We start from the raw sequence: 16,543 nt of genomic DNA, 5'->3' as shown, positions 1-16,543 counted from the left end.
GAGAAGGGAAAAGCTAGTAATTATTACATACAGAAACCTAAGTTCACGAGACACCTGGAACAGCTTTTTATAAATTAATATACTTGCAAGTTTGTCTTCTGTTCGGGTGATGCTGAGAGGCAGGAAAGCGCGGACGGTGTCCTGTTTCTGCTGCGTCTTCCGGTGTCGCGGGAAGTTTAAAAAGGCTCACTGAATATAACGTTACAGAGAAAGTTCAGATTCATCTCCCGGGACGGGAGAGGTTGCAAATCTTGGTTGCAAAGGACGCAGCTACGACTCGAACATGTGTTCGTTCGATAGAGAAGGCCAGGGCCTTCTTCAGATGTTCCTTGGAGAAGCGCTGCGCCGGGGAGGAGAGGAGGAAGGGCTGAGAGATGAGAGAGAGGGGATGAGAGAGAGGGATAAGAGGGAGATAAGTGGGGGTCTCTGCCTTTTAACAGACCTCTGTTTACGCCCTCTCTTTGAGACAACAGCCAATCAGATCTTCTTATCTGAAGCGGGAAAAAGTTTCTTTGTTTAAAGAAGACACGCCTCCCTTGACCATATGTCTTATGAGAGAAAGAATTCATATTTCCTCTTAAGATTATACACACAGAACAATACATTTTACTGTAATCTCCTATGTGTGACTGGTTGAATTAAAACAGGACGGTCAGACAGATACCAAGAATGGCAGGTAAAGGATAAAAGGAAGACAGGGTAGGAGAGCATAAGTTTACATTCATATGCATCATTACACACAAATAACGTTGGATTAAACACACAATAAAATTGTCAGTGTTTCCGTTATGGCCAGTGACAACACTTGAGAAACACAGGAATACATATCAACATTTAGTAATGGCTTGTTATGTAAGGGATTTGTTTTAACGTCCACGAGTGTGTGTGTGTGTGTGCGTGGAATGTCTGGAATGTCTTTGAGGCTTGTCACGTGATTCAAAGGCATGGGGGTTTTAGAGGGGATTCTCCAAAAATAGGGTTCCCTTTGTGACTCAAATGTCCCTTTGGGGAGCCACAAAGATGCAATTTTGACCGTTCAAGCAGACTTAAAGGCGCCATGAACAGACCTGTTGTCTAAGGAGACAACGAAGGATGTGTTTGGAGATCATGATTCACTAATTTGAACATCATGTGACCGGATGTCATAGTCATTGTCGTTACACTGTTTGGAACTATTGAGGGCTCAATGAGTCACGTGACCGCTCATACAGCAAAGTCAATGGTTGTCACAACTCTAAGTATATCGAATGCTCTGGGTTTAACGAGGATCAGTTATGCCCCCCCTCGCGGCTTTCTGCACGCTCTGATCACATGCAGATCTGACAGCAGAGAACCGCTGCTTCCTCAGGAGGCTGCAGCGCAGGTTCAATTAAGAAAAAAATCATGTTGTCCCCGTAAAATATTTAGACTTTTAGCATTTTGTTGCGCCACGGCTAAGTCTATGTAGGGGAAACACTGGATAAATGATTGATGAAACTACCGTGTGAAAGCATGAAAAATAGTTTTAACTGCCCCTCTCAAACTCGCTAGCAATATCACCTGTGCCCACGCAAGGCCTGCCTGACAACTGACAAAAGCAAACCACCACAGACCTAGTTTTACAAACGTTATGAAGTTTTGTTGTTTACCTTGTTCCTTTCGCTGCTTGCGATGGATTTGCGAGCAACAGCTTCTGTGATAGTCACTTGCCGTGTAGGCTCTTGCACGGACATCCTTCTGGCATGTTTTGCTGTAGAGAAGTGTCGGTCAAGCGAGGATTTTCTTTTGTGTTCTACGACAATGTTGCACACAGTGCAAAATAGTTTCCCTCCACTTTCATGGAGAACATTAGGGAATTGCTTTGCACGGGTCTTTCGCAGTGATATTTGTAGGTAAGTGTGATGTATTTGCGCTCATGCCTGCTTTCTCTGATAAGGAAGTCCTTCTGTGTGAAAATAATGCCACGTGCAGTGACGGACCAAACTGATTGGTCGAATTTGCGGTAAAGTCGTGGTGATTGGATGAAATTGCAAGGCCGCAAATAAAACGCGTGGATTGGCTGAATTTGCGTAAATTGGCGCGATTGCAACATCACGAGTTTCTGGAGGGACTGAGAAAGCAGGATACAAACATGAGGCTGTCCATTTCTGCGAAGGAGAGACTGGTGTTAACACTAAGATTTTTGGATTTTTGTTTGCAACAGCCTGTTTCGTTTATTGTGTTTAAATCGGGTGAATGCCACTAATGTTGTTTCTTTATCTTGTAGGAGAGTCCTTTACATCGTTAAACTTCCAGTTTAGAGTTGGAAAGTCAACCGTCTCCCAGATTGTCACTGAAACATGTGAAGCCCTGTACTGAGCATTTGCTAAGGATTATCTCAAGGTAATGTCTAAAGTAGATTACATTACTAATGAAATGTTTGTTGTTGTTTTTTAAATACACACACAAATGAAACACGCTGGCACACGCTGTCCTCCCGATCGACTGGACGAGCCCTCAGCCTGCATGTATGCGTTTATCTGCCTGACCGGTTTGGTTCCCAGGGATCGCACCCATAAGGTATGTGATTTAAGTTATTATCGCCTAGGTCGCATGGCGATCTTCTGTTGAGAGAAACAGATTTTAGTAATTGTTCGTAGTTAAATGATGAATTTGTCTGATTGTTAACTTGTAATTTTATAGATGCATCAAGTACGGATTGGTGGCGTCTGCATGGCCGATTAGCTTTCTTGCGGTTGGACTGCGTGGAACTACTGTCCGAAGGCGCTGTTGCTTTGCTGTTAACAATTGGACTGACATCGTTGTCTTTCGTGTTTGTGTATTACGTGTGTGTGTGTGTGTGTTTTATATCTTTTTCTTTTCTATTAGTTATTTTTGTATTTTGATTTAGAATTTGTAAGGTTTAAATTGAAAAGTGCGAACACCTTAATTCCATTTGTTGTCTCCGTGAAGCGACCATTCTGAGTGTGTTTCAACTGTGACCATTCTGAGTGTAACTTCATTCTGTCGTTACAGGAGCTGAGTGCGTAAAGCAGGGGCGGATTGCTGGTGGTGGTCTTTCTCACGAGTGCTGTGTCATGAGTGGCGTGTGTACGTGTGTGTGAGTGTGTGTGCACAGGTGTACGGGAAAGGTGACTTGCCGTGGAGGCCTTATGTGCCCTTTATCCCCTGCTCTGCCTCGGCTCCTTGTTCGCTGACTTCTCAGGTCGCTCTGTGTGTGTCTTGTTGAATAGTGACTTTGTTGTGTCTATATTAATTGTTGTTGATTGTGTTTTGTGCTTTAATTTTATATAAAGTATTTATCTCTAATAAAATGTATATATTTTTGTATCCACGTCTCCTGCCACTTTACTGTGAATGAACCTGTGTCGCCGTTAATCCGAAGTTCCATTGTATTGTCCCTGGCAAGATCCCAGGGTGGCGTAGTCGCTAGCTGATCACCTCCAAGTCCCTCTGTCTGTGCCGCCACATATATATTTTAAATAGTCTAAAGTATTTAACAAATATTTGATATCACTTCAAATATTACAGTGGTCCTCACTGAAAGTTGATTTAAGATCTTTTCCCTGATGCATAAATCTGTCATTTCAGACACCAACTACAGAGGAGGAATGGCTGGACATAGCAACAGATTTTCATCAAAAGTGGCAGCTCCCCCATTGCCTTGGTGCCCTAGATGGGGAAACATATAAACATTTTGCCCCCAGCTCATAGTGGAAGTATCTTCCGTAATTACAAGGGGCGGTTTTCTGTGTTAATGATGGCTCTTGTTGATGCCAACTACCAGTTTCTGTATGTTAGTGTGGGAGCACAGGGAAGAGCATCAGATGCAGGAGTGTTTAATGAGTCAGATTTCAAGAAGGCACTGGACCAGGGTCTTCTTAATATCCCTGCAGCAAAACCACTTCCACAATCAGACATACAAGCACCCTTTGTGTTCCTGGGCGACGATGCTTATCCTTTGCGCACAGACCTCATGAAGCCATACTCATTTCGTCAGATGGACGATCAGCAGAGAGTTTTTATCTACAGGCTTTCTCGAGGACGCAGAGTTGTGGAAAATGGATTCGGAATACTTGCAAACAGGTATAGAGTATTCCTCACCACCATAATGCTCAACGCAGACAAGGTACAGAAGGTGGCCTTAGCTTGTGTGTGTCTCTGTCACGGTTCATGAATGCAGTGTTTCCTGCTTGTCTCGTGTTTATGTTTTTACATGTGTGTGGGTGTGTGTGAATGGGCGTGACCGGCCATCATTGTTTATCAGCGGCCAGCTGTTCATACTCGCGGCGCCAACTGCAATTAATCTCATCATCCTTTAATACTCACTCTTTTCTCATCTCCTTTGTCAGATCGTTGTTTCAGTCTCCCGTGCTGTGTGTGTTCCCAGTCCTGTGATACGTCTCCAGTTTATGCTTCCTTGTTCCTGTTCAGTGTTTTCTGTGTATGTCGTTCTATGTCTGGATATTATTCATCACTACCAACGCACTCAAGTCGTCACTTCATCTGCACCACTGTTGACCATCGAAGTCCCTGCGCCACCCATCAGCTGCTGCATCTTCTACATTTTTGAACTGTTATTTTCAATAAACGAGTTTACTTGCAATTGCTTCCTGTCGTCAGTTATCACAGTCTCCACAATTATTTGTGTGGGATTCGGTCTGACACATATGCACCTCCAGCCCTGATTGACTCAGAAGACGGTGACCACAGATTTGTGAAGGGTACCTGGAGACAAGATGGTCTGGTCCTCTTCAACCTGGAAAACCCTGCAACAGCTCCATGGCTGCCAAACAAATAAGAGACAAGCTGAAGAGCTACTTTGTTTCATCTGCAGGCAAGGTTTCCTGGCAGGACAACTACATTTAGGCTCAAACATGTCATATTCAGTAATTCTTTTTCCCTTGTTTGCATTGACAAATGTATAGTTCTGTAAATACAGCATTTTTTACTTGTTTCTTCAGTATAAGTTACAAATTGTAAGTGTCTGGAAATGGAACATGAATAAGAAATTGACACTGAACTGCCTTAAAGGTTGTAACAGCGATTTCAGGCCCAAACATAAATGATCACATTCATCTAATCTTTCCTAACGATCCGCTAGCTGCCCGCCCCATAAGCATGCCGTCAAAAAACCGCGTATTGTGGCCTCTTCACTTCTTCCACTGACATGAACAAACACGGGACATTTATATGAATGAATGTTATAGTCATGCTAGCAATGGGTAGTGTAGATAAACATTACCTGGTATCTCAAGTGCAGCAGCAATTTCTGCCCAATTCCTCTCCTTGTCATTTCGGTTATGATATTCTTTACACAAAACATTGTACAAACATTCACGGTGTTGCCACAGGTCGACGAGCTGGTCCTCCATCTCCGACGTCCACCGGACTTTCTGGTGTGCCATGCCGCCGGTTGTTTTGATTTTGAGAATGTCAGTAACCAGACAGTTTCTGGTCTTATTAACTTCCATAGTATATTTTTTTCCTACTATGGAAGTCAATGAGACCAGAAACTGTCTGGTTACTGATATTCTTCTTAATATCTTCCTTTCTGTTCAGCAGAAGAATGAAATTCATACAGGTTTGAAACAACATGAGGGTGATTACAGTACCAGTCAAAAGTTTGGAAACAGTACTATTTTTAATGTTTTTGAAAGAAGTCTCTTATGCTCATCAAGCCTGCAGTAAAAAAAAAACAAAAACAGTAATATTATGAAATATTATTACAATTTAAAATAATGGTTCTCTTTTTTAATATATTTTAAAATGTAATTTATTTTTGTGATGCAAAGCTGAATTTTCATCAGCAAGTACTCCAGTCTTTGGTGTCTTATGATCCTTCAGAAATCATTCTAATATGATGATTTGATACTCAGTTATTATCAATGATGGAAACAGTTGTGCTGTTTAATATATTTTTTTGGAATACTTTTTTCAGGATTCATTGATGAGTAAAACGTTAACAGCATTTATTCATAAAAACAGCATTTATTCAAAATAAAAACATTTCTAACAATATAAATCGTTACCATCACCTTTTATCAATTTAACGCATCCTTGTTGAATTAAAGTACTAATTTAAAAAAAAAAAAAATAGTTATTGTTCCCAAACTTTTGAACGGTAGTGTATATTGTTACAAAAGATTTCTATTCTAAATAAATACAGTTCTTTTGAACTTTTTATTCATCAAATAATCCTGAAAAAAGTATCTCAGGTTATAAAAAAAAATATTAAGCAGCACAACTGTTTCCAACATTGATCATAAATCAGCATATTAGAATGATAATAGTAACGTTTCCAAACTTTTGACTGGTACTGTATATGATGACAGAATTTTCATTTTAAAGTGGAGTATCCCTTTAACACACCACACACGGAAGGAATATCTGATCAGATTATTTTATGATAATCGGAGCATCCTTAAGATTGTCGGAAGGGGTGAATCGGGGCTAAAATCGGCCTAATTATCCTGCCGTGTGAACCAGGCTTTAGAAGCTAACAAAACAATAATTCAAACTAAGATTCATTCATACAAAATGTCAGGACAGTATGACAAAAATACATCTCATGAAAGAATGTACTTTCATACCTCCAAAACAAGTTTTGTTCAATAAATGCAGCAGCAGATGCTGAATATAGGTGTGCTGGACATCGGCTGGATGTAACCGATCGGCGAGAGTAGCCACGTGCAGGCGGGGAGGAGCTGCAAACGGAGACGTGAAGTCGGACACTTTCTGGTTCCCGTAGTGACCGCTCACGTGGTGTTTGCATACTTTACCACAGCTGAAGTGAAATATAAATGCAATATTTGCCAAATAATACACAGATGTTTCAGAGACATTTTCATTCAATACTTTATGTAGGCTACTACTTCATACAGCGTCTGTTTGAACAAGAATAAAGTTCAACATAAGCTACTATCAATGAAGTGGAGTCTACATTTTTTAATCAGTTTTAATTTGATAAACATGACACAATATAACATCGCAACTACATGGAAAGAGTGTTTACTGTTATAAAAAAACTGATTTGTGAGCTTTAGAGGAACTAAATGACAATGTATGTCTGATGATGATCATGATATTTTACATGTGCGTAAGCAACTTCTATCCGCTCCTTCAGGTTTACGCAGATCTTCTTTTTTGCTTGTGTTTGGATCTGGAGATTCTCTACCCTTTCTTATTCATAAGATCACTCTCTCTAGTCATTATTTTCCCTCCTGACGCTGGCCACAAGCGACAGACTAAACCTCCTACTTCTGGTTGTAAACTTCCGACTTTAGTAGCAGAAACTTCCTGCAGTGCAAGTACTGAGAAACAGACGCATGGACATGGACATGAATGCGCTTCCTGCGATCTGATAATGCTGTGGGAACTTCCCGATCCCGTAAAGCTTCAGTGGATTGCAGCAGTAAATCAAGTCATGCTTTGAAGACGCGCCGCTGACTGGGAGCATATAATAGTGTGTTTATAGATGTTATTCTTCAGATTTTTATGTCTCTTTCTGAAAAACTATTTCCTTTATGAAAGTGAAAGAAATGTCAGTTCAACACGACAGCTCAGAGGAAACAAAGTTCTACAACATTAGCTGAGGTGAGTGTTTCATCTTTCTTTAGTTGTTTTCATGTATGTGTGTCGTCTTATGATGTGTCATTGATAACTTTGTGCTTCTGAGTGTAATGATATTGATGATTTTATTTTAACTTCCTCATGTCATGATCGAACAGATGAACAGAAGTGTGTGTTAGTGAATGAATCAAGCCGATATTGTTGTCACATACTGTGAAATCACTGTTTCGGTGTTCATTAGTGAGGTTTCTCAAACAGTGTTTCTTAAAATGCCTTCTAATCTCTTTGAAGCAGAAACTATCACTCAACAGCTTCATGTCCTTTGCAGACAGTTTTGATATAATACTGCCTCCTTCTGTCTATATGATGAACTCTATAACAAGAGTCATTCAGTGAAACTAGCAGCACTGTAAGTGTAACTGTAAGTGTTGAACACAAGAGAGTTGTAGAAATATAGAAGTACCTCTCAAATATCATTGCGAAAATAAAGCAACATAAATACAATTTGTTTGCTTTTGAATGCAAAATGTGTGATTGGACATTATGTGTTAGCACAAAAAAGCATAATCTGTGTTTTTACACATGTGCTGAAAACCTATGCAGCTTAGAGGCATTTATCTGAAGTTAACTAAAACTGACAATTACGAGATAAATCAACTACTTTGATAAAGAAAAAAAAAACAGCAAACATTTTGATCGTGTTAACTTTCTCAATGCCTAATAAACAATACTCAGCCATCTTAAAGGGATAGTTCACCCAAAAAGGAAAAGTTGCTGTTTATTTACCCACCCTCCACTCATCCAAGATGTAGGAAGGGTTGCCAACTTCAGAAAAGGAAAATAAGGGACAATCATGGATCATTATAGGAAACTAAGGGGGGGGGGGGGGGGGGGGGGGGGGGGGGGGGGGGTATGCAAAGCACTACTTACTACTTACTATAAGGTATACCCATCATACAAATTAGGTACACTAATGTTTAATTGTGATCATTAAGTATTGTCATTGTCAATTATGTGTCGAGTTGAGTTTCAGTTGTCCTTATCTTAACCCTAGCCCTTGAGTTATCCTAACCATAGCCCTTAGCCCTAATAAGGTGAATAATAACCTTGCCACTTTGTCATTGCTATCAACTCCGACTCACAGGGCTCGACATTAAGCCTTTTCATGTGCTTGTCCTTTGGACAAGTAAATATGTCATTCACTTGTCCAAGTAAAAAAGTTGCTTGTCCGGAATTTTTTTGGTGTGTGTGTGTGTGTGTGTGTGTGCTGTAAATATAATTTATTCTGAAGAAATATCCTCATCTGTGTTCAATCAGCTCTGATATATTTAAATCTGTTTTAAAGGTGCAGATATGGTGCCACCCCCACCCCCCAAATCTTATTAAATGTATGCTTCATCATTAGTTTTAAATTGTATCAATAGATTAAATTGGAATAGCCTTATAAGATAATATAGGGCTGTTGTTACCCTAGGTAGGGCTGATCAAATTAAATAATTTACACTGAAAATTTACAACTGCATTATATAATGTTATAGTCTAGTAGCCAACTAGGTGAACCCGGAAATGTTGAGTACACCAAAGTTTTTTTGCAGAAATGTGAAGTATGGGTCCCCAGCATACAGAAACTGCCGGATGCTAATTTGCATATGTTGAGCAATTTGCATAATTAGCATAATTAGCATTATTAGCTTAATCGTCCATTTTTAGCAGATATTTTACACTGTATGGCCAATTTCTACAATATGTGAGTGGTTTTAGAGGTTTTAAAGGATGCTGATTTCATTTTTGCCATTTTCAGATTTCACAGAGCTAATTTTATTACATATTTTGATTTATTTAGGCAAATTCTGATTACTTTCAGTTATAATTTTAGGTTATTTTTATGGTATACAAAATAACTTACATTTCAGAATCTTGAGTGCTCTTGTGAATATTGATGCATTGTTTAGGGTGTGGTGAGGCTGAATTCAAAATTGCTTTTTGGATAAAATGAATCTTTGTTAGGCTGAATGTTAAGCATTTCTGGAGGGAAAAGCAATGCGAGTATTTGACATAACTTGGATCCTGCAACTGTACGATACATATTAATGGGGTAGCTCTTTAACCCTCTGAGGTCGACAAACGCGCCGACGCGTTTTGCCGGATTTTCCCCACATTGTAGCACTATAAACTTAAATTACTCCATCATTTATGGTCATACAGAAAAAAGAAATATAAAAAAAGAATCTGTGATATTTCTCCTTTTGTATGTGTCCACTTACAATCAAATCAAAACATTGTGCTTTTGTAAAATAAAGAAAATAAACAGGGTGTGCTTTCTGCCTCTCCGTCGCGGTGAACTTTTTTTTCTTGAGCACGTCTATAAACTGAAACAAAACTCAGCGAATACTTGTCACACATTTATGAGCCATATACCTTTATAAACATTTAAGTGTGTACTTTTAAATGATCGGATTCAAAACGAAAACAAATATTCTCTGTTTAAGTAATTTGTATAAAACCAACAAGATGTCCAGCTTCTCAAACGCTTGCTCATTACAGTTAATTTGGCCACGCCTACTCGCGCAAAAGATATTCACATGCAAATCTCCACATGGAACGCGAACGCGCTCGTTACCTCAACAACAAAACACTTCACTTCACTTTTCGTCGAGTTTGAAAGACGTGCCTGAGCTTACATTGGATTTAGGCTACCTCAGAAGAAGAAGAACGCGATTTGAAGACAAGAAAGATAAGGTAAGAAATTCTTACATAGCCTAGTTTGTTATTGTTGCATAAATGTCACGTTGCAGCTGAACTGTTGCTAGATATATGGGGAATATTATAATATTTAGACCCGTGTTTACTGTGTTTGTGGATATCTGCTCAAACATAGATATGTTTATGGTAACCATAATGTTTTATATTTGAGAGTGATCGCGTTTGAATGTATCATATTTTGCAAGCGATCGCGTTTGAATGTATCATATGTGTTTACTGTGTTTGTGGATATCTGCTCAAACATAGATATGTTTATGGTAACCATAATGTTTTATATTTGAGAGTGATCGCGTTTGAATGTATCATATTTTGCAAGCGATCGCGTTTGAATGTATCATATTTTGCAAGCGATCGCGTTTGAATGTATCATATTTTGGATGAAAGCAAAACGCACCAAACGGCTTCATGTTTTTATTATTATCTCATTTCATATCATCATAACGGATGGAAACATTTGAAGTAACATGATAATCAATATATTTTTCTCTAGCTTCTTTTGGAAGATTTATAGGCTGCTATAGGTTATTTATTGTTATTATTATTTTATCCGCACTGAGCATATACCTTATGCCTACAAGGCACAACAAACCTGGTGTTCATTATATTATATATCGTTGGAAACGTGTGTGTGTGTATTCTGTGAATTTTAAAAAGGAATTTTAAAATGCAATTTTAACCAGAAAAATCTAATATTTATTTCCAAAATCGTGCAGGCCTTTCTCTTGATATCAGTATGTTCACTTTTTTTTTTTCAGGTCCCAGATGCCACTGAGGACTTCAACATTCACATGAGTCTCAGTACGTGAACATGGTAAAGTGAAAATCTTGGAAATGAAAGGTATGTACAATGTTTTTAGGAATGGCACAAAGGTCTCTGTCTTTGAAGTGCTTTTTTGGCATTTGTTGTGTATCTTTGGATTATGTTGTGTTGTAAATAAATCCAAACAATTTAAAAGCCATTCTTTTTTAAATCTCCTCATTTACAGTATTGTGCAAGGTTGCTCAGAATGATAGGGGCCTGATAGCTCCTAATAGGGCCGTTAGGGGAGGTTCTTTGTCTTTCTCAGGTGAGAAAAGCTTACATATTAATGAGCTCTCGCATAAGGCTTTTTCACACAAAACACGTCGTAAAATTTTTAAATCAATATATTGTCTTATCTGAATGAGCAGTCAGGGTGATTTTCACATAGTTTTGCAGCAAATATTCTAGGCTACGTCATACAATTTTCAAAAGTCTTGTGAAGAAATAATCAGTATGGGTTTCATGGCCTTATTTCAGTGAGAATTTTTTTTTGTATTTTCAAAAACCACGCATAAATGTCATTATCTCAAAACTACAAACTTTTACATACATGCTGCTGATATATTATTGTAGCAGAGTTTGTGCTGAATACAGTGTAATTAGACTTTAGCCATGAAAATGTCACAAGTAACAGAAATAACCAGAAATGTCAGAGCATGTCAGAACACCTCCAGGGCCCAGAAAACAGCTCAGACCTCAGAGGGTTAAGACACCCAATGAGATGACATCACCTAAGCCCATCACCATGTGTGATCAACAAACTATGTACAAATATACACTATATACATGCCATTCAAGACAGGCCACGCAAGTCGCTAGGGCAATGCCCGAATGGCAGAAGGGCTGTCCAGGTTGGTCCGCAAGTCGCAAGATCCAACGGGGACCCAGTTAAAACTCCGCCAGATGCAAGAGTTAAAACTGAGTCTGGCCAACCCGGGTCAGCCCACCACACAAAAGGCTAACCAAGAGGGCCTCACCTCCGCACCACACAAAGCACACACTGGCTACCACCTTCAGGCAAACTGCTATGCCTCACAATTAATTAACAAAAGGCAGCCTCATCATCTTCACTATCCTCGTCTGTCCTGGTGAGTCGAGCAATGGTCTAAAGACACTTATATTCTTCATTTTAGACACACCTTCATCACTGTGATGATCTTGCACAACATTGTAGGCTGACCAGTCCAGGGGAAGAGGAGTAGAATGGAAGCATCATCCCTCCTCTGTGCTCTAGAAGCCCTCTCTCGGATTCTCTCTTGGACAGTAGCTGTTCTTGGCACTTCTTTCAGAGCGGGTGGAGTCAGCTTCTTAGGGCCTGTATAATGTTCAATGGCAAGACTGCTGTTAGCTACCGGACAGAATTTCTCAGCTTGGAGCTTTGTCAGACGGGGAACTTTTAGTGACGTAATCCCACCATCTGGAGTCGCCACTCCAGGGAACAGGATCCCTGCAGGATTTTGCACAAACTGAATGGCCATGGCATATCTTGTGCAGCAACCATTGGGTGTGAAGACTACAAGATCAAAGTTATCACCCCAACTGTGAATAGGGCCAATGCACCTCTTCAGTCCATACCCGCAGGTACTTACACTGAAAAAAATGATTCATTGAACTTAATCAATTTTAGTTCAACTTAATGCATTTGTTTAAATGTAGGTAAAATAAATTGAATGCAACCACTTACGATAAATTTTTTTTGATTAAATTCAACGAATCATTTATTTCAGTGTATCTGCATCATCTGAGGCGTATTTGGCAGCTGATTTCCGGAATCCGGAGGACCTCATCATATGTTACAACAAGACCATGCTCATTTAGGTCCCGAACCAGTTCTGAACTACCATGCTTATGATGAAGTTTTACAGCTAGCCCCAAAGTTGTGTGATTCCAGCTTTTACGGATGTGCTGATGCATTGAGCAAGTGTGAGTGCTGGTTTGGTCACCGTTTCTACCCTGGACACAAGACTGGAGACAAGTCTTAGGAGAGTTGGACTTGTATATTGAATTACCCTTTCATGCCTAAAGCTGCCAAAGTCGTATTCACGAGGCAATGGAATATTCTGGACCTCTCCCCGCACTTTTCTGACAAACTTGTCGACATCATCATCATCATCATTGAAGAGGCCAGTTTGTCCTACTAATTTGAGTTATTTAGCAATGTACGGCCTAAAGCCAACAATCGTCTGACATCCTTCAACTCTCAGTACAATAACGGCATCACCATAATAATCACACAGGTATGCTAGCATTTGTTTCCGGCACAAACTCCCAGAATTAGCTACAAAAACATCATGTAATTTGGAGACAGTCCAAGTCACTGACTTGTTTGCACTCATGTGGTCTATGACAGAACCTAGGCAGCTGTCAATTGGTTTACTAGCAGTTGCATTAGAGTCAATAGGTACCTTCCTGAAAGCATTGTAACACTTGGAGTGATACTGAGCATCAGCTGCAGGTAGGTCCATGATGCCATTCACCCGTAGCTTCACAACTTCTGCCCAATCATCCTGCCGTTCATTAGCCTGGAAAGCCAGACCTACATCAAGATGTTAGGTCTGGCAACTCACCACTGGCACGGCTCAATCCGAGGGGTGGGATAAATGGTTGTCTTTCAAATTCCCTCTTCACGCAATAGGATAGCGCTACAACCAACCAGAGTGTTTGCCCACCAGCGGAGCTAGTTGACAGATTAAACTTTTGCCGTATCTGGTCGGCAAAACTACAAACACATCTTCCTTTTTTAAGAATGACTTAAGTGCCGATCTTTGTTCTTTTCTCAAAGAAAAGCTTAACTCCAAGTCCTCCAGAGTCGCGGCCAAAGCCGATTGGAAAGACCGCTGTTCGCCAGCAGCAGCCGCCATTTTTTGTTTTCCAAGTAGCAGGGAATTCATGCAGAACCATCACAACTCTGCCGTCATTGTTAAGCCTGCCCACCGACTCTATACATGATTTGATTGGCCTGACTAGAGTTTGGTTTTTCCAGCTCGAAAGTCAACGGAGAGTTGCTAGACTACACTGGCTGCAAAATAAATTTGCAGCCTTATTTGTGAAGGAAAAGACTCTAAAAATTAGGATTTTTAGAGTCTTTTCCTTCACAAATAAGACCACAGAACAAGCACTTTTTTGAATACTCAAAGGCAGAGAGTTGGGAACGAATGATTCGCTTTCCTGGCTGACTCTGACATGAGTCTGACTTGCATTTGCTCACGTTTCTAGAGCTAGTAGTATATGAGCTGTAGCAAGATTTGTGACATAGCACAGAAGCTGATGAAGCACCATCAGTAGCAATAATGTTTGACAAAGTCTCATGTATGGCTGTGTCTCCGAGCTCTTAATTAGCATAGTAGCGATTCCTTTGGACCCAGATATTTTAAAGTTGCCAACTTTTCCACTGCATGGAGCAAACAGACACTTCTTTCCCTACATTTCGACTTGATCAAACCATCTCTCTTTGTTTTGAAAGTACTTAACCCTAGAGTTGAATGGTTAAATAATCCTCCACAACAACTTGAGAAAGCAGCAATAACACTGAATATTGACTGTTTTTAATCCTTTCCTTATCAAACCACAAGAAGTCTGAATTAAAAAAAAAGAAGAATCCGAAATTTTTAAATAATGGTAACTAATTTTAGAACACCAGATTCACACACAAAATGGATCTGACTAGAAATTCACAATGTATTAAACAATACTGTCACTATAACTCTGTCCACCTTTTATCTTAATTTGAAAACATAAGTAATATCAACATTAAAATGTCAACATTAAATCCCTTGACTGATTTTTTACGAATATTAAGGTGATAAGAAAAAAATATTTGCAAGGTGAATTTCGACTTTAAAACTAGACTATGCTCCCTTGCTTTACAACATACTTATTACAACTACACCAGCTAGCTACAACAGCTTATTTGCATAAAAACATAACTGGACCTCAAGAAATGTAAACAAATTTAGGTTAGCAACATTCACATCAAAGAGCAAGAGCTCTTGTGATTCTGAAATGTGAGATTATTGTGTTTACCATGAAAATAACCTAAAATTTTGGCCGAAATTAATAAAAAATGTCTAAATTTATCCAAATTTGTTATAGAATTACCATTTTGAATTCTGAAAGTGCCAGAAATGAAATCAGCATCCTCTAAAACCTCTAAAACCACTCACATATTGTAGAAATTGCCCATACAGTGCAAATTATGTGGTCAAAATGGACGATTAAGCTAATAATGCTAATTATGCTAATTATGCAAATTGCTCAACATATGTAAATTAGCATCCGGCAGTTTCTGTATGCTGGGGACCCATACTTCACATTTCTGCAATAAAACTTTGGTGTACTCAACATTTCCGGGTTCACAATGGGGCTCTATGGGCTGGCTACTAGACTATTATGAATATGAGATCGTTTTAAATATTTTTGAATATACAAATATGAATCGTTGGAAAGAATGATACTTTTAAACATGAAAGTAAACCGCCAGTAGGAGGCGGCAGGCGACCGTCTTAATGAGCGAGTCATTGAGTCATTCATTCAAACGATTCGTTCAAACAACTGATTCATTCAAGAATGAGACATGTTTATGAATGGGACATTGAATCTTTGACTCAGCCAATTCGTTTAAAACGCTGAATCATTCAGTAATTAAAACACGGTTAAGTGTTGCTGTGAGATGCGTTACGGTTCTGCTGTGATCTTTGTTTGGAACTATTTTCGCGGCTGAAACAAAACAAAAACAGTCAATATTGTGTCTAAAATGTAAGTGACTTAATTTGAACTGTTGTATGAAAGCAATGTCACATTTTCAGTCGTGATGGTATTCAGGAAAACACTGGCCGTGCACTCGTCGTGTGAGGTTGCTAAACTGTATAATATGTTAAAAATATTAAAACACATTTTGAATTGTGGCACTGGCAGTATGTTGTTAACTGAGTTTAAACTGAGTTTACATTTGTTTGGATTTCTCCTCGAGAGGCTGCGCGAGCCTCAACAGTGCAACCTTGTTACCGTCAGTAATACTTATCCACTATCGATCGCAACTTACAATAAATATGATACAATCAGAATCATTCTCTCATTTTAATGATTCCCTAGTTTTTTTTTTTGTTTTTTTTATTGACTTTTAATCAGGCTACTTGTCCGGTCGGGCAAGGAAAGTTCTCTTTTACTTGTCCCTTCAAAAAATCCACTTGTCCCAGACAAGCGTTAATGTCGAGCCCGTCAGGTCCTGTTGTTAGCACCGTATATATTTTTAAATTATGCTAGATGAAGTTAAAATATGGAGACACAAATATTAAGCAAAAAAATGGAAACTCATATATTGAGGTGGTGATGAAAAATTTACTACCAGGTCAAATTGCGTTTGTTACCTTTTACTACCTTTCAAGGGCCTTAATTTTGGTAGATTCTTTTTACTACCGCGCGGACACC

The 16,543-nt window shown here is 39.2% G+C and overlaps 1 protein-coding gene across 3 annotated transcripts in view; it reads left to right on the top strand.

Moving 5' to 3' along the window:
• The window catches only part of LOC311081602 (protein NLRC3-like), a 649,618-nt gene that overhangs the window by 604,758 nt on the left and 28,317 nt on the right, over positions 1 to 16,543 (top strand). The window contains exon 1 of one of the 3 annotated variants that reach the window (XM_084112151.1): positions 7,278 to 7,575. The exons of the other annotated variants lie outside the window; for them this stretch is intronic. The gene's annotated coding sequence lies outside the window, so the exon portion shown is untranslated. Of the gene's footprint in view, positions 1 to 7,277; positions 7,576 to 16,543 lie in introns of those variants that run through there. 3 annotated transcript variants of the gene reach the window in all.

This window comes from Abramis brama (genome assembly GCF_963993115.1).
Source record: "Abramis brama genome assembly, chromosome: 4".
In the NCBI taxonomy this organism is placed as follows: Eukaryota; Metazoa; Chordata; class Actinopteri; order Cypriniformes; family Leuciscidae; genus Abramis; species Abramis brama.
This window is presented reverse-complemented; position numbering and strand designations above follow the sequence as displayed.